Source organism: Gavia stellata, chromosome 11, assembly GCF_030936135.1.
Source record: "Gavia stellata isolate bGavSte3 chromosome 11, bGavSte3.hap2, whole genome shotgun sequence".
NCBI lineage: Eukaryota > Metazoa > Chordata > Aves > Gaviiformes > Gaviidae > Gavia > Gavia stellata.
The window spans coordinates 19,052,435-19,070,639 of record NC_082604.1 but is presented as its reverse complement, the minus strand read 5'-3'; positions in this window follow the sequence as shown (position 1 = coordinate 19,070,639).

The following is an 18,205-nucleotide window of genomic DNA, read 5'->3' as shown; positions in this document are numbered from 1 at the left end:
GCACGCACCGGGAGCTTCCCCGCACTCCCCCCTCCGCAGCCCACCCTTACACCGGGCCGCGACGCCTTCCGCCCGCGGGCACCGGGGCTACCCCTGTCCCCCCCCGCCTCACCCCACCTCGGGGTAACGGGGCACCGGCGCGGCGAGTGAGGGGGCTCTGCCACACTCAAGATGGCGCCGAGAGCCTTTCGTGGGGTAGCCACACGGCTTTGCCACCTCCCGGGAGCCGCTCCGCATCCCGCAACGGCCCCGTGGGTGACGCAACGCCGCGCCTCAGCGCTCCCCGGTGCGGAAAGCGCGAAAGAAGGGGCGAGGGGGTGAGGAAAGGTACCCCTAGACGGAGCAGCGCCTCTGCCACACTCAATATGGCCGCCGGGCCGAGGCAATAATCGGCAGCGACTGTCCTCGGAGGGCGGGATATAGGGATCGAGCGATGCGGATTGGCCGGCAGCCTTGAGCGAACGCTGTGCTGACGCTTTGCGGCTTCTTATTGGCTGAACCGCCTGTCTGTCTAAATCGGAGTGGTTTTGAAAACCCGGAGCGGGCTCGGGGCGGAGCGCTGGAGCGGAGCTGGGGCCACCTGGCTGGGGGGTGCGGGGCACCCTGCAGGGGCGCGCCCCCCCACCCCGGGGTGGCTGCGGCGGGCAGAGGGTGCGCTTCTCCCGGGCTGCCCCTTGGCTCCCACCACAGCTTCAGGAGAGCTGCAGAGAAACCATAGCAGCCCATGCGCCGCCTGGCACCAGGCGTCGCAGCACGAGGCGTCATGGCGCCAGCCTCCCTTGCGCCGTGCCCACACGCGCCCGGCAGCTGGACACCGAGGCCACAGGGCCCTGTTTCCAGGACAAAACGTTGTCGTGTCCCCCCCCCCCAAATATGATAGCACCACAAACAGGCTGGTCGGTGCCCAGTTGCACCACAGAGGACTTTTCTCCTCAGCCTCGGTATCCTCCCCGTCGTGGGTGCAGCCCTGAGGTGATGATGGGGGGCTCGGGGCCCAGGGCTGTGGCGGGAGCGGGAAGTACTGTGGTGGCTGTGGCCTCGTGTCGGCCGCTGACCCTCCGGCTGACCTTGCACTAGGGCTGGCCGTCCCCTGCCCCAGCCCGGGGGCCACCGTGCTGGCTGCGAGCCCGCGAGCCGAGCGCTGCCACGCGAAACTCTCACTTTGCGTCAGAGCCGCTCTCGGCACAACCGTGCCCCGCTCGCGGCTTTCGGGCGCCGCTGGCGAGCCGGTGTTGAGCCAGGAGGGGCCTTCTAGGGACAACGAATTTCTCACGTTGGATATCCCACTCTGACCCGGTGGCGGGGCTGGGTGGGAGCGGGGCGAGAGCCTCTCCACGCGCTCGGGGACAGGACAGGGCTGTGGAAACCGGGATTTCTGGTCGCTGCTGGCTGCGCCTCTCGCTTGGCGTGTTCAAGACAAGGGCAGCGGCTGTCTGTTCCCGGAGCCGGCGCTCAACAGCGGCTGTGGGTTTGGGGCAGGTTGGTAACAGGGCTGGAGGCAGGAGCGCCCTCTGCCACCGCCGAGCCGGGGGCTGGCGGACGGTGAGTCTCTGAATGCGTCCGAAAGAGGGAAGGGGAAAAAAAACCAACCACCCAAGCCCAGCCCTAAAAGAAAGCACTTCTGCTATAACTTAGCTTTAATGTGTGCCTTCTCCTCAAACCAGAGATGTTCCTTTGGGCTGGGGGTTCCCACGTTTCACAAACAGTTAAAAAAAGAAAAAGACGTGGGATATTTGGGGAAGAAAATTAGGAATCCTCAAGGGATGGTCACACCAGGGTCCCACAGAAGACAGAGAGAGGGGGGAGAAAAAAAAAAAAACAAACCAACCAAGCCCGGAGTGGAAGCAAAACTGCCTTAAACCACTCTGCATCGGAAATCCATGTATAGCCCTTGCTGCCGTCCCTCCGTGCAGCGGGATAACCCGGCTGGTGAGTGCCCCTGCACGTAAGGCAGAGAGGAATAGACTCAGCTCGGCATTTTATGCCTCAGCAGTCCAAAAAGAAACAGCAACAAAAAAACTGTTGCCTGTAAAAGGCAGCTGCTGCTTTACCTCTTCTCCACCCCTCCTGCCAGCCGGGGCTCAGGAGCGGCTCCGCAGGGAGCAGCAAGAGGAGGAGGAGGGTGGAAGGGGACTTTGCAAAAGTGCCCCAGCATCAGGGACAGAAGTTTCCGTGGCTGAGCTCTGCCTGGGACCTCGCTCCGTCTGCAGCAGGCGATTGCTTTGGCAAAGGAATCGAGGTGCTGGAGGAGGTGGTAGGAGTTTTCCCTCCTCGTCGGCCGTTTACCTAGCTCAGCAAGTAGCAGCCTCTCTAATCCCCGGCGAAGATCCTGCTGCTCGGGCGATTATTTCATCGCGGCAAGCTGCTCCTCGGAGGAAATTCTCATTACGCTCTTCGGAGAGGCAGGGGAGGGGCGACTGTCACTCAGACGCTTTGGAAAAAACAGAGGGATGAGCCTGCAGCATCCCTGGGCTCCGGCACACGAGATGTGGTAGTGTTTCTAGGTCAGGCTGGTGATGCGGGACGTGAAGCCGACAGAGGTGACAACCTGGCTGTGTCAACTTCTGTCCTTTGATGGCCAAGGTTGCATGTGGGGGCCGTGGCTTTGTGGACATTTGTCTCTGCAGGGCTTGGAGGAGCCGGTGGGGAAGGAGTACCACTGGGGGGGCTGGAGGGCGATGGGGAGGTGGGAAGGAGCTTCATGTGCACTCACAGGTCGGAGTGGAGGTGTGTACAGCACTGGAGCCAGGCCACAGGTCCAACAAACGTCTTCGTGAGGCCGTGGGACCAAGGCTGAGGCCTCACCTTAGGAGGGAGAGACTGCGCTCGGAGACCACCAGCCGCCCCAGCCCAGGGAAGGGCCGATGAGGCTGCCCTCCTCCCCACGTCCTGGGCTGCTGCTCCTCCATCCATCCCCACGAACCACGTAAACAGGAGGGAGCAGGTCCTTGTGGCGCGCTTTAATTAAGGGATGGAGACACCGACTTCGCCTTTCCCCAGAGGATTGCAAAAGGCCCAGGCGGGTCCCACACTTCAGCTCACGGCCATCCCTGCTCCGACACGCGCTCTGCCCCCTGCATTACAAAACAAGGCTCTGACTCACCGACCTTTCCCAGCCCACTGCTCACGGAGCCTGGAGACATTTGCAGGGATCCGTCAGAGGGATGTAGGGAGTCTGGCTGCTCTGCACCCCACTGCCGGCACCCAGAGCGGGACACGGCAGGCAGGACATTGTCCCACCGATGTCGTCCTTTGGCTGCCGCATGGAGTCCCGTGGTGAGGATAGTTTTCTAGGCAGGTTATTCCCCTGTGATGGGAAGATATGGGAAAGTGAGTGTGACCTCTCCAGGGCCCCTGACCCCAGCAGGCAATGACACTGTGGTCCAAGACACTCGCTGGCTTCTCCATGTTTCCGGGAAGTCACCACCCCAGCTGTCTGAGAGCTGGTGGCAAGAGAGCACCCTTTTCTGCCTCCCTTGGCTGGGTGCTGGCAGGAGCAAGGGCCGGGTTGAGGGCAGCAATACACCCCAGCGCTGCTGCTAATCCTGCTCCTGCCTACAGACAAGGTGGGGACGAGATGGGAGGGACAAGGGATGCCTCTGTTTTGGGACACTGGCTTTTCCAGGGAGCCCACAAAAGCAGGAGGGGACCCAGTATCACCTCCTGGCTGCCAAGGGCCTGTGCCGGTAATGCCGTGGCCCGGAAGCCAGAGCTCAAATCCCTGTCCTTCCCTGCCTGCATGCCAGGACGACCCTGGCTTGTTCCTGGCAGGCTGCTAGGGCCCCACAGGTGGGTTTAAAGGCAGTAAAGCTGATTATTGCCTTTCTCAAGTGAAGGGTGAGGAGGGCATCGGGGCAACCTGTCCCAGAGGCAGGGGGAAGAGACCTGTGCCGCAGGGTGTGGGCTTGGTAAAGTTGGAAAAGAGTTAATGAGTTTTCTGTTTTTCCCCCGGTTTGAAGGTTGGTTGTGACTACGAGCCCAAGTGAACAACGCTGCGGATCAGACTCGGGCAAGGGCCTATGACACGGAGATTACACACCCACACCCTGCCCCGGGCCTGGGCCTTGGGCCAGAGACGTGGTTTCACTCCACGGGGCTCCCGTCCCACTGCTCAAAGTGATGCGTAGAAGAGCAAGAGAGGAAGGTGGGAGGGAGGCGGCGAGGCCTGATTCTCTTCCCTCCCTGCCTCTCCCAATACTTTGCAAACACGAGGTCTTCGTAATGTCCTCAGGAGGAGGGAAGACACCCCCCTGCACCCGCCCAAGGCTGGATGCATGTTGGGGCAGGGATTGCTGCGCACTGTGGCCAGCCCCAGACACACGACCCCAATCGTGTCCTGCTCTCTGTCCCACTTCCTCCCGCTGTCCCCAGCAGGACACCCCCCAGAGCCACCGCACGGGGCTCCCCACCCAACTGGGGTCACCCTCCTGCCCCAATCCGGCCACGGGGCACCGATGGCCATCATCCTGCAGGGACAACTGCGTGGAAAGCTACCTCTCCTTCGTCTCGTCCCTCCTTGCCGTGTCGGCACACCTGGGAGAAGACGGACACACAACACACACTCACAAACTCAAAAAACCAACCCCAAATCTGGATCAGTATCAGAGAGAATTAATTACTGCCTCATGCATATTCAGATGAGAAACTCAGCTGAACCTGGCGGCAGTTCGGCGCCTGGGGCGGCCCTGGAAAGGAGAATTCCTCTGGAGAGATATAAATCACGGCTCCCCTCTATCGCTTCCCCCATGGAGCACTACCTCCTGGGGAAGACTGAACCTTGATTTCCTTTTTTTCCTCTTTCTTCTTCGTTTTCAATCTGCGCGGGGCCCCTGTAATTACAATGGGCTGCTTTAGGGCTTGAGTTATTTATTGGGTAACAGCGACACACCTACCCGGCTCCAGCCGCCTGCCTGCCCGCGTGTCGTGGCTTGTCCTGCCTACCCACCAGCGCCCGCCATGCCGTGCCATGCTGTGCCTTGCTGCTTTAGCTCGAGACGGCGCAAGCAGTAGCAGCAAATGGGGGCCACCAGCCTTAAGCAATTCACTAAAGACACATCCATGGTGGTACAGCTCCTGTGAGCAGGGGCGAGAACCACACTCTTGTTTTATTGCAAAACAACACCTTGCACACACGTTTGTGTACTGCTATGGCAGGTGGTGGATGCCACCAAAGCTCAAATCGGTTGTGAAATCTTTGGCCCCACTTTACAGGTGGGGAAAGCGAGGCATGGAGCAGGGAGGTGATTTGCCCGGGGTCATCGCGGGAGATCGGAAGAAAAACCCAGTCCTCCAGCCGATGTGTGGCTGGGTGAGAAGATGCCTGCCATAGCGCTTGGCTCAATGCTTTGGCTGGCGGGACCTGTTCCCCATGCCTCTGCATTGCTTCCCAGCGGGTGTCCTCTGCCCAGCCCCAGCTCCGCATCCCCCTGCCCAACCCCGCTAGCCCCATTCGGAGGAGACGAGCACGTGGGGCTGAAGACCATATGGCTGGAGGGAATTAAATAATTGATGGACCAGAAGTCTTGAGCAGCTACTGAATCTCCAGGGGCAGCATTTGAGAGGCAAAGCAGAGCCCTGGACAAGCCCCTTCCCTCTGATACGATGCCAGTGTGTCTCACTCCTTCCTGGGGCTTCTGGTGAGCTGAAGATGTGGGGTGCCGAGGATGGGAGCGCTCCTCTGCTCGCCTTGCCTCCCAGCTCACCCCCCGCGCTGCTGGAACACTGGAGGGGCTGGCCGCCTTCCAGCCAGGCAGGGAGGAGCTGGGGGGAAGGAGGCTGCCACTTCCAGGCTGAAACGCTCCTGCATGGGATGGTTCCCACTAAGCAGCACCTTTGGAAGGAGCGGGCTGAGCGAAGAGGAGGAAAAATGTGTGCAATGGCTGTGGCCACGTGGATCTCGGGCATCAGCCTCACAGGGTCTCAGCGGCCGGAGGAAGAGGTTTTCCTACCTGAAGCGCTGATGCAGAGCTGCCACGGGGTTTGTCAGGCTGCAGCGTGAAGCATCTCCCTGCGCTAGACATATTTGTCGATATTTAATCTGCCAATAAAAGCGGTGCATGACCAAATTGAATATTTAATTTAATATATGCTAACCCGGAGCTGGTTGGCATTTCACCCAATGGAAAATGTTTGCAGCCCTCTCTCTCTTTTTAACTGATTTTTCATGAAAAGTTGTTGATTTTTTTTTTCTTGGGATTTATTCACATCTCTTTTTCTTTTAGGTGCTGCTGTTATGATCTGAAAATGACAATTTTCATTTAGCGGCTCAGGAGTTTAATGAACAAGATCTTTGAATAACCATTTGGACAAGTATTAAAAAAGAAAGAGGAGAGAAAAAGAATCCATTTCAAATCCTCAGAAATAGCCCCCCCTCCACCAACTTCAGTAATTTGCAGAAGAGCAGTTTCTTCATTTTTTTCCCCAGCGTACTAGATGAAACAGTTGAAAGTGTTTGAAGCTGGCAAGAAATGCATTTCTAGCTACTGATGTCATGAAAATATAAATTGGCAGATTTTTCACGCTGGGTCAACATGTAGCGATAAGCACAATGCCATACCTTTAGGAGCAGTATTTGTTGGTAAACAGATGGGAAGCAGCCTATAATGTCCATAGTCCATAATATACAGCAAATGTGCATTGGCGGGGTTGCTGTCGGAGCAATAAATCGCCCATCTTCCTGGCAGAGCCCGGGACATCCTGTGTGCAGGCACAGTTGAGCCTGTTGTGGGCAAAACACACAACGTGGAGAATCGCAATGAATAATTTAGAGAGCATCCTTCTTCGTCTCTCTTAAACTGCCCATTGAGTCATTTCTGTTGCTCCCATTTCAAGCGGCTGGAGGAATCCTTCCTATTTTCCATGCCAAATATAGCAGTTTTTCCAGAAATGCTCGAACACACAAGCCAGGAAGTTTCCCTTCTCTGGGTGAGTCACTGGAAGTTCAGGCTGCAGTTTCACGATTGCTTCAAGCCGATCAAAATCTGTGCTGCTGCCAAAAGCAGCCATCCAGCCCTGCTCGGTGAGCGGCCTTGCTCCCTCCTTGTGCAACGAGAGTCTGATTAGGGAATGGATCGGGCTGAAAACAAATCCTGCTGGGGGGGGGGGGGTGTGCGGTTAGGAGGAGGTCGATTTTCAACCAAATCATTTGTCCGACTTGTCTCATGGCTGTGCAGACTCGATAGGAGAGGAGGCTTTTCTGATCTGAGAGGTGTGTTGTAAGGATGCTCCTTACACCAGAGTGACCAAAGGCAGAGGCAAAGGGGATGTGGGGGGAAATGCCATGCCTGTGGGGTCACAGATGGGTGTGTGTCCCCTGTGTCACACAGCTCACCTGCAGAGCCAACAGCTCAGCATGGGAACATGGGGAGGATCCCTGCCTGGAAGGGATCTTCTTGGGTACCATTTCTCAGATCCAGGACAAGGACATGACTTGGGACGTTGGGACCAATCTGTATCTCTGGACCGTCCTCAGCTAGGCCAGGATGCTCAGGCATCCTACTTCAGTGGAGACACCCGTGATACACAGGATCTCGGAGAGGAGGGATATTTCAACCTCCTCTTTTGGGAGCAGGACCACTGTCTTCCTACTTCTTCTCTCCTTTCCACTGTCCCATGTCCCCCAGCATTTTTTCTGTCTACTTTCCACATTGCTTTCCAAAGCAAGGGAGCCTTCCTCCTATTTTTTTTTCCAATCATTGCAAACCCATTAAACCAATTTTAAACAGATTTGATGGGGAGTTGAGGAGGGAGATGCCAGATCTTCTTGCAAGTGTCCTGGAAACAAGTGGCTAAGCAGAGCGGGGACGCTCACTAGCACCCCCCCAGACAGACTGGCCACTGCAAACACAGGCTTTTTATTAGTCACTGGAGAATCCACACCAAGCACCATGGCTGAAGCATGGTTTTGAAGCTGCAATTTCCCCAGCACTGCTCATCCCCGGGGGTGCACCTCAGCTTCTCCCAGCTTCACTGGATGCCCTCCTGGCCCTTTCTTAGTGGGCGTGGGGCCAACATCACTCTTGCAAAGGCTGTGCTCTGGCAGGCCTGGGGTTTCGGGGCTGCAATCCACTCCACTGGGCTCCCACACGGGTAAACCAGCCTGGTTTGTTACATGTTTCCAGTCCTCTCAAAAGCTGCAGCTTTTGTGGCTGGGGGATCCTCCGTGGACTGCTTTTAAGGAAGGGTAACCGAGGCCAGCAAGCGTCTTGCCAGGTGGTGTCGGTTTGCTACAAAGGAACTCGCATCTCTGGTGGGATATTTTTGTAGATCAGCAAAGCAGAATGGGTTGAAAATCCCTGCTCTAGAAACCTGCATTACTTTTTTCCTCCTCCCAACATTTGTTCCGTTATTTCTCAGAGACGGTGCTTGCCTCTTTGCAGAGAAGCCTTGTTGATGGACAATTTCTCTGCCTGCTTTGGAAAGGCATCCCTGCTCGCCTCTGGTCTCTCCCTCCCTCCTTCGAGGGAGCCTCATGTCCAGAGTTTGCTCCCGCTGGCCCCTATCCAGGCAGGCACTTACGCAGGTCACTGCTCCAACTCAGAAGCCAGGGGATCACCCCGAGGTTGCCCTGGGGACTAACAGGTTTTCCTGCTCCATCTCCCGGAGAAGCTGGGGAAGGGAGGGGTGTCTGAGCTAGGGCCAGAGCTGGCTCCAGTCCCCATCTCTGGGTGAGCTATCGGAGGCGCTGGGGTAGTTCTTCCCTACCCTATGTGACACTGCTGTCCCTAGGCAGTGGCACTGCAGGGTGGCAAAACCACCGGGGTGGGACATGGCACCTCCTGGGCAGTCCGGGCTGGAAGGGTGCCTGCGAGCAGAGGCAGGCAGCTGAGCAGCCCCAGTGCTGGGTGGGACAGCCCCGTCATGGACTGCTGGCTGCCACCAAGGAAAGTTCCTCCTTCCAAGGGCTTTGCTTCCTATCTCCAGCATTTTCCATCTGCCAGGGGAGACCGGGGCCAGGAGTCACCCCTGCTATGAAAGCCTCCAGGCAGGATGTGCCACCATCCCTGCTTGCCCTCCTTCTCCTCAGGGTCCCTAGGAGATGTGGCAAGGAGCAGCCACGCTCAAAATGTGACTCCCTTGGGTCCCTACAGCTCCTGCCCTGCTATGGGGATGGATCCCCATGCAGTGAGCCAGGTAGGCATTGGGACACTGATGGTCACTCCCCAGATCCGAGTGACTCTGGGTATAGGGACATGGTTTGGTCACCCTGCAGTGCTCCCTCCTCCACTGCTTGCCTGCAGTGGGACCCAGCAGCTTAGCTCAAGCACGCACCTCAGCTGCCCTGGTGCAACAGGGACCAGCACCTCCTTGTCCCCCTGCAATGGGGGCCTGAGTGGGACACACAATCGCTCAGGCTGGACACCTTGCACCAGCCAAAATCCACAGCTGAGAGCTGCGATGGGCGTTTGCTTTGAAAGAACATGGGGGGAGCCAGGAGCAAGCAGGACTAAAAGGCACTGCTGGGGGACGAGACTGCTCAGCACATGCTGAACCTGGTGCAGCCCTTGCTCTGCCACCTCTCAACTCTGACGCGTGCCATCTCCCCACAGGGGAAAAACCTTCCCAAGGCCACAGCAGCAAGGACTCAGTACCCCGTGCACACAAGCCGGGGAGGCTTTGGCACACACAACGCTCTGAAAACCCATCAGCAGGAGGGGATGGGGGGAGGCAGGGGAGTAGGATGGCTCTGAGTGCTTGAAGGTCAGCCCGTACGGATGAATTCAAGGGATGCTAAGCCCTTCCACTGCATCCTTGTGCCAGATGTCCCTGTGTCAAACAGGCTCTGCCCGTGCCGGGGGTAGCGGGGTCCCCATGCGGCCCCCCTGGCTACGCCGCTGAGCTGCCTCCTCCCCTCTGCGGCCGCCCCTGGCAGATCAGTCACAGGCTGGGCAGTGGGCGCAGCAGGACGGAGCGGAAATGAGGCAGCCGAGGCCCTGCGGATCTGCTGTTTATCTCCACGCTGCTTGCACGCCCTCGGTCGGGCTCCGGAAGAGTAAATCACCCCAGCCTTCCCCAGCCATGCCATTTCCACACCAGCTGGGACAGTGGGGTCCCCTCCAGCACTTCCCACACCCCATGCATCCCGCAGCCAGCAAGCCCGGGCTGAGATCTGCTCCCTCAGCACGGCCGGGACTCTGCTCCCTTTCCCCAGCTGAGCTGCGCGGGCTTTGCCCCAGGATGTGAATTTGGGTGCTGGAATTTATCCGCGGCTGTTTTGGCTGTGGCTGAACTCCACCTCCAGGCAATGACATGTTGTTTCCATAGTAGCTAATGGACTGGAGATGGAAGGGGGAAACACATACCCGCACTAAAAAGGGACTCGTGAGTAATGTGGTTGCTCCCAGCGCAAAGTAGGAACAACTTTCTAGCACTCGACAGAGCCCCTCCTTCGCTGGGCGCCTGTAAAGTGTCAAGAGGAGAGTGTGTGTGTGTGCAGAGCCGTGCTGGAGCAGGCACGGGGCCGGAGGACAAGGCGGGCTGTGCGGATCCTGCAGGGTCCAGGGGTGCCTCGTTGCATGCAGAGGGCAGTTCCCAAAGGGAGGAGGGAGCAGCCCTGGGCAGACTCGCACTGTGGTGGGCCCCTGGAGCAGAGGCTGTCAGAGGGAGTAGTGTGGCTGGCACAAGGCAGGCCATGGGTGTTCGAGGGCTGTGCTCACCCATGGGACAATACAGGGTGACAAGGACAAAGTCTGGAAGGTGCAAAGAGGCAAGGAGGTAAAATGGCTTTGAGGGGGGGTCGGGAGTCTTTGTCCCTGCCAGACCCCCTGTGCAGGCACTGGGTGGGTCTCGGCGGGAGAGCAGGGCTCTGCTGCTGACCCATTCATGGCCTCCTGACCATCCCCGAGTCCCATGGCTCTCCAGAAGCAGGGAGGACTGGATCTTCCTCCCATGCCGCAGCCCTGGGCACCCCCCTGGCCAGCCAGGCACAGCACCGTGGGGCCACCACCCTTTGACATTTCCATTGCACTCAGCTACACCATGGACTAAATCTTCCCTTGGGGGAGAACAGCTCCGTTACTCCATGTGCAAACAGAGGGCGGCTCTTGGGGACATGCTTGTGCCCATCTCTGGCCAGCAGCCCCAGTGAGATCCCTGTGCCCCAGCTGCTGTTACAGCACTTTTCTTCCACTTGCACGTTCCCCAGCTTGTTCGGTTGCGTAGCTCCTGCCGTGTCCGGCTCTTTGTGTTGTTTGCTGTTAAGTAAATCACTGGCAGCTCCCCAGAGCGCTGGGTAATGGCAGGATAATTCCCAGCAAGACCCTGGTAATTCACTTGAAGGAAAGCAGAGCAGAGGAAAACAGCACTATTAGCCATTATCCCGGCCTCTCAAAGGCCTCCTCACTTCCAGAAACACTGCATGGTGCGGCAGGCATGCCTGCCACGGCTCCCAGACGCTGCGGGCCATGGGAGGGCCGCAAGCAGCAGAGGAGGCCAGGTTTCAGCCTTCTGTTGCCAGCCTGGACCAGCAGATGAAATGTAGATGAGTGCCCCTGCCTGCCGCGGCACAAGCGGGTTGGTGTCAGTCCCGGGAAAAGCACCCCGAGGACGGGAGTCAGGTGATGCAGAAGTGCCCATCAGGCAGCACAGACCCACAGGATGCTCCAGCTTTGAGTCTCCCACTGAGCACACAGGATGCGCGGCAGGGCTGAGGTCTCGAGCTGCAGTAGTGACCCTTTGACCAAGAGCCGCCGGGCAGAGGTCTGACAGCCAGAGCAGGGAGGAGGACGGTCATGATGCTCTGGCTGCCGCAGGCTGCTGGCGGCTCCTGTGGACGTTTGCCACCTGCATCAACAAAGACAATGTCCCTTCCAGACAGCCTCAGCACTTTTCATACCTCCCTGTTGTTGGGACATCCCAATCCTGGCTGGTGCTCACTGGAGACCAAAAGCAGGGTTTCCGCTGGGTGTTTGCTGGGGACAGCTCAAGCACCGACCCTGCCCCACTGAGCCACTCCGCACCCACCGGATCCGCATCCATATGCAGATGTCAATGCCAAACAGCTTCACCTGGGCTCTCCAAAGAGCTCCCAGCTGTGTTTCTGAGTTGCACGGGTGTGTGGCACGGTGGGGGCATGCTGGAAGAGCAGACCCTCCAAAGAGCTTGGAGGGGAGCTCAAGACGACAGGCTCCCTGCAGAAGCCGCCTGCTTCTTTCCAGCTCTGCAATGGAGCACTGAGCTCCTTTGCAAACCTGCCCCTGAAGTGGCTGCCGGCGTTTCTAAGAGAGGCCTCTGTTTGCAGAAGTGCTGAACTTCCCCCCGGAGCCTCCCAGAAGCGGGAGGGAGCCTGCAGCCACCAGCAGCAGCCCCCCGCCTGGCTCCCGCGCCGGCACCCGGGGAGGGCGAGGTGCGCTCCTGCTCCACCCAAACCCACGCTCACACCCCTTGGCATGCTCACACACACAGAGGCACCCACACACGGAGGAATGCATACACAAAGGTGCACACACGCTTATATATATAGGCGCAGGTTTTCAAGTGCTTCTCATTGGTTGGCTTTAGAGCAAAGTCCTGGCTTCGTTGGGAGCAATAAAGGCTTCCAGGCCAGGCCAGTAGTAAAAGTAGTAAACTTTAAGGGGAAAAGGGTTCTCTGACTGTTTCCGCAGCAGCGGTCGCTGTTGCCTGACAAAGGCTTTCCCTCTGTTCACTTTATGCACATGCACATTTGGTGCTGATTAAGTGTGTGGGACTGCAGCTCCAAGTGTGTGGGGCAGCTCTGCTCCCAAGCACCCGCAGATGCACCCACACCCACCCCGCACGCCTGCTCCCATCCAGGTTCTCCTTCCCAGCAGTCAGCCAGGGTCTGGGAGACCCTCCCCAAAGTGCCACGGCATTGGTTGCTCTCCCACGTGCTCCCCGGGAATGGAAGTCCATGGAAGAGAATCATGTTTTGATAGTCAATGCCTGCACGTGTTTCACAGCCATACCCTTTGCTCTGAGCTCGTGCAGCAGGAAATGAATGGCCCAGGAAACACAGGGGGTTGCAGGGAGATTGGGAGCAGCCTGTGCCTCTTGGAGAAGTCCATTCCACTGTTTTGAGCTCTTGAGGAGGTCCTAGCCTCCACCTCAGTTGAGCACTGTGGTTGCCCTTGAATGTTTTGTGTCAGAGGAACAGATAATGGCCCTGACCTTGGCTTTCAGGCTCTACCACAGCCTCACACCATGGAGCACACAGAGACAAGGAGAGCTTGAACTTACCACAGTAAAGATGTCTTAAGTCCATCCTTTTGGAAACCAAGGGCTTGCTTCCATTTCAAAGATGCAACAATCATTTCCATAACAGCATCAAGGGCAAAGCATTCGCCTTCATCAGCCCATGTGGCCTCCAACCCTGCGATGCTGACATGGAAAGCATAGGACAGGTTTGACGTACTTCGCATGAGTTGCCGCAGGTAACTCCTTCTGAGAGGAGGTTGTATAGAGGTGGGTGCTGGTCTCTTCTCGCAAGTGACAAGTGATAGGACAAGAGGAAATGGCCACAAGTTGCGCCAGGGGAAGCTTAGCCTGGATATTAGGGAAAAGTTTCTTCACTGAAAGGGTTGTGAGACATTGGAACAGGCTGCCCAGGGAGGTGGTTGAGTCACCATCCCTGGAGGTATTTAAAAGAGGTGTGGATGAGGCGCTTAGGGACATAGTTTAGTGGTGGACTTAGCAGGGTTAGGTTTACGGTGTGACTTGATGATCTTAAAGGTCTTTTCCAACCTAAACGATTCTATGATTCTAAACATGGCAACACCGCGTGCTCACCTGTCTTGTCAGGGCAAAAGTCCTTATGTCTAAGGTACTGTGTTGCTGTGGAGCAGCCAGGAATGGTGGTGAGAAAGGGAGGAGGTGTCAGAGATGTGGCCACATCCAGAGGGACTAGATGAAGTCAGCCAGATGGAGCAAAGCTTTACTGAGGGATGCTTCAAGATGATAGCTGAAGGTGAGATTTTACCACCCCTAATATAACCATCTAAGACTGGGATGCCCACTCTCATCAAGCAGGACGGAGAAGCACCTTCAGTGCACAGTTTATCCTCCTCTTCCTCCCACCTTTCACCCATCCTGTTGTGTTAGTGGCCTTCCACCAAGAAGGCAAGGAAAATACTTCTCCCCTTCTGAGGCATGTGTCCTCACGTCATGGCCTGACTGCTCCCTCTATGAAACAGCCTTTCACTACCACCTGCAAACATGATGCAAGGCCAACCAGTCTGACTCTCGTCTCCCTTTATATGTCTTTTCCTTTGATTGCTCCGACTTCAGCAGAGTCCTTCCTTCTGCCATCACAAAACAACATGTTGGGTTGCTTGTGAGAAGACAATCCTGGCATAGCTGCCGTAAGGCACATGAGCAGCTCTGATCTAATGGGACTTCCCTTGAGCACCATGACCTAGAGGCTCAGCTTCAGGCTGGGGGCTAGGATTTTGAGAAGGAACAAGTTCCCCAAGTTGAGACCTCCAAGAAAGGCCCTGTTCGGTCTTTGGGGTTGATGACAGTTCCAGACACGTGCCGAAGATTTACGTATCAGAGAGGCTCCCAGGCCTTTGCTGACTCCAGGCTGGGGTTAGCCACGCTTTGGCTCTCCACCCTTGACTGTTTTACACTGCATATTAAGGGATCCCTTGAAGGTAGAGAGGAGGGCAGGCTGGATGAGCTGTCTGCCCAACCTTGATTTCAGGGAGCCCATTTGCTCACCTCCAGGTCTTGGTGAAGCAGACGGAGATGCAGTGCATTTGGGAGGATCAGACCAGAAAGAATGGCCACCCCTCCCATGTGGCTTCTTTTACACCACAGGCCATTGTATTTTGCCCACTTGCTCCTACAATCAATGTGAAATCAAACACCTCTTCCAGAAGGGAACCAAGTCTTGATCTGGAGATAAATCCATAGAGTCTCGGTCTCTCATTAGCTGGTTTGTTCTGATGATTAATCATGCTTCTTGTTGAGGAAGCCTGATCATTTCTAATGTGGGTTTACCCTGGCTTTGGAATTTAGCCATTGGTTTGTTGCCTATATTAAAGCATTTAGCATTGAAATGGAGGCAGTTAGGCTCCTGAGAGAGTTTTAACTTAAAAATCTTTAACTCCTAGTTAAAGTTTTTGTCAGTTAGTATAAGGAAAAGAGTCATAGGACCTCAGATGAAGACTAAGGCGGATGGTTTTGTTAATGGAGCAATAAAACGATAAATCTCTTGATGCGTAAAGGTGCTAGACTAAAATGAGTGTAGACAGAGCAATAAGGATATTTTAGCATCGGCTATCCTCACAAGACATTAACAAAGTCAGACTGTATGAACACCACCTTCTTTAAGACACTTGTGAGATCAAGCACCGATAATGATACATTAAGTGGCCCTAATGCTGCGACTAATGCGGAACTGATATGAATGTGATGTTAGCCAGCAGAGGTAGGTATCCCAGGTATGTGCTGTGGGATACCTGCTTGGGGTATGTTGAGATGAATATGTACGTTTGGATTGCTGTAGGGGATCAAAGGGCGTGTCTGAGGGTTTTGTTTCCCAGGGTGAGGTCTCCGACACCTGTGGTGCATCTTCCTTCTGCCAAGCCAGAGAGATTGGGAACATGATGAGAAACGGCTGGAGGTTTTACTTTGTTAGAACGCGTCCTTCATGTCAGCAACAGGCTGTAGAGTTTGTGTCTTGTTGGTTTCTCCTCTGTAAATGTTCTGTGTTACCTACAACAACTGAAATTAGCTTTCCTGTGGCCTTAGGAAAACACTCATACACTCTTAATCTCCGTTTCATTAAGATAACCAGACTAGGCATGTGTGCTCTCGTTCTCTCCCATGCTCGGGCTTCCTTGCAGTGATTCTTTTCTACACCTTCTCCCATGTTTCATCCCCATTAAAAACAAAACAAGACAAAACAAAACAGAACTGAAAGGCATAGGCAGGACTTCCGCATCAGCCGTGTCATTGCTCTCTATTTAAACATCCAAAGATTGTGCTACTCCTTTTACTCCTATATCGCAGTAGGAGCTCTGGTTGAGTTGATTGCTCTGAACCTTTCCGTCCTCCCACTCAGTATGTGAAGTCCATAATCTGCTACTTGCTCCTTGCATTTGACTTGCTAAGGTGTTTGGTTTGAGTGGGTTGAGTTCACCAAAGGAGCAAACCACTGAGCAGGACTGTGATGCCCTTATCTCATTACCCGTCCTTCTGCCATGTGCCAGCGTTATCAGCAGTGAGAAGGATTCAGGAGCATCCACCCTCCAGGAGAAGCCCCTGGTGAAGACTCCTGTGTGTCAGGAAAGGTCAACTATTTCTGAAGCCCACCTGTAGCTGGCTCCTGTGGGAAATACTTTATCATGTTGTATCGCAGAGTTCTCAGTCAAAACATTCACAAGAACAACGTTGTAGTCATGCAGTGACCTTCACTTACCAAACCCAGGATCGTTTTTGTGTAGCAAACCTTGTTGCCACAAAACCAGGACAATTCATTATTTATATTCTTGCCTGTTAGTTCTGTGTTGGTTAAAGCTCAGATTCTCTTCCACTCTTTTGCGTGATGCCAGGTTAATAGGTCTGATTTATCCAGTGATCTCATTTGCCTTTTTTAGAAATTCTGGCAAAACATTAGCATTTCTCTGATGTTCTTGCAAATAAAGATTAGTAAGGCGGGACACCTCTGCCAGCTCTCTAAGGACTCTTCCGGGCTTGTGAGTTTACTCTTGTATGTGCTCTAATATCTTTCCAAGATTCCAGTGGTCTGTATGATATCTCGTCTGATACAAGTATATCCCCCTCCTGCTCTCCAAATGGAATTACTTACAGAGCACAACTTTTACGTATCACTGTTAATTTTATCATCTTCATGGTGTTAGATGGAGACTGTATCAACGCTGTCACTTCTTTTGCTGTCCTTCTACCTGCAAGTCTCTCCTGTCATCCTCACCCCTGCCCAACATGGATTTTTTCCTTGTTATTTTTTAGTTTTCCTAGTCAATACCTTAAGTTTCCATTTTATTGACTGATTTTTAGTGTCCTCCCTCCCCTCCAGTTGTGATGTGTAGCTCTTTGGTTTCCAGTTTGCCACTGAATCAGAATGGGCTTGTAGCCAAACCCGTTTCCTCTCTGTTTGCACTGTGACCTGCCAGATATCAAAAACTCTTTCTGAAGACCCACAATATTTTCTCACATTTTTTCTAAATTATTCCTCCCAACTGGTTTCTTTCCTACTTTCTCTCAGCTTTGGAAAAATTAACCCTATGGAGCATCACACATAAGTGAGCCACAGCAGCCCTTTTTTGCCGGGAACAAGCAGAATCAGGTCATGCTGACTAGTCCCCAGGCAACCACTGCCTTCCAGCCTAGCAATTAATTCATCTGTATCTGTCATAACGAGGTCTGGAGTCACGTTATTTTGTGTCCTGCGTGGTTCCTTTCATGTCAGATTATTACCTACAGTTTCCGCAACCTTCATTCTTTGTTTTTTTACTAGTGGATGTGTCAGACCTTCAGGATGGTCTTCACCCAGGTGTAATTTCTCCGAACAACCCAGTGTTTTATCCCGGTTCCCCCAATGGCAGGCCAAGGAGTAATGAACAGCTCTTGCTCTCTGGTTCAGCTGCCTGGTGCAGAGCCTGGCAGGCAGGACTGCTCTCGGGTGTTGGCGTTAGCACGTCGCTCCATGTGCAGTCCAGACCTTGCACTTTGCAGTTATCAATAATTCTAAACCGAGGAAACAGCCCGTTCATAAGGCACTCCCTCCCACACAGCTCTCACGCAGACTGTCCTTCTTAAACAGGCTACAGCCACGGAGTGCATCATTCCCCTCACGTGAACCGTACCAGTGGCTTTCATTCCTACCAACGGCATCAAGCTTTTCCTCATCAGGGAGGGCTTCTCATTCCTTTGGCTCGGTAAGCACACATCTAACCCTGGCATATATGTGACCAAGATCTCTTCCAGCCATGTCCTCTGCCACATGGGCTCATTCTGTTGCTAGCACATTGTGTTTCAACTGCTTTTATCTCCTCGGCGTCTTTGCCTTGCACTGTCAGCCCAGTCCTTCCCCAGACTGTCACCAGCTCATCTCAAAGCCACGGCAGTCACCAGCAGAGCCCCAGTCTACATGTAGCTCTGCCTCCTGCACAGCCCAGGGCTTCATCTGACAAAACCAATGCAGCCGGTTAGGTCTGACACCTTCTTCTTTTCTTTTAGGGCTGGAAGAGTCTCTACAAATCCCCCTTAGACTTTCTTCCATAGG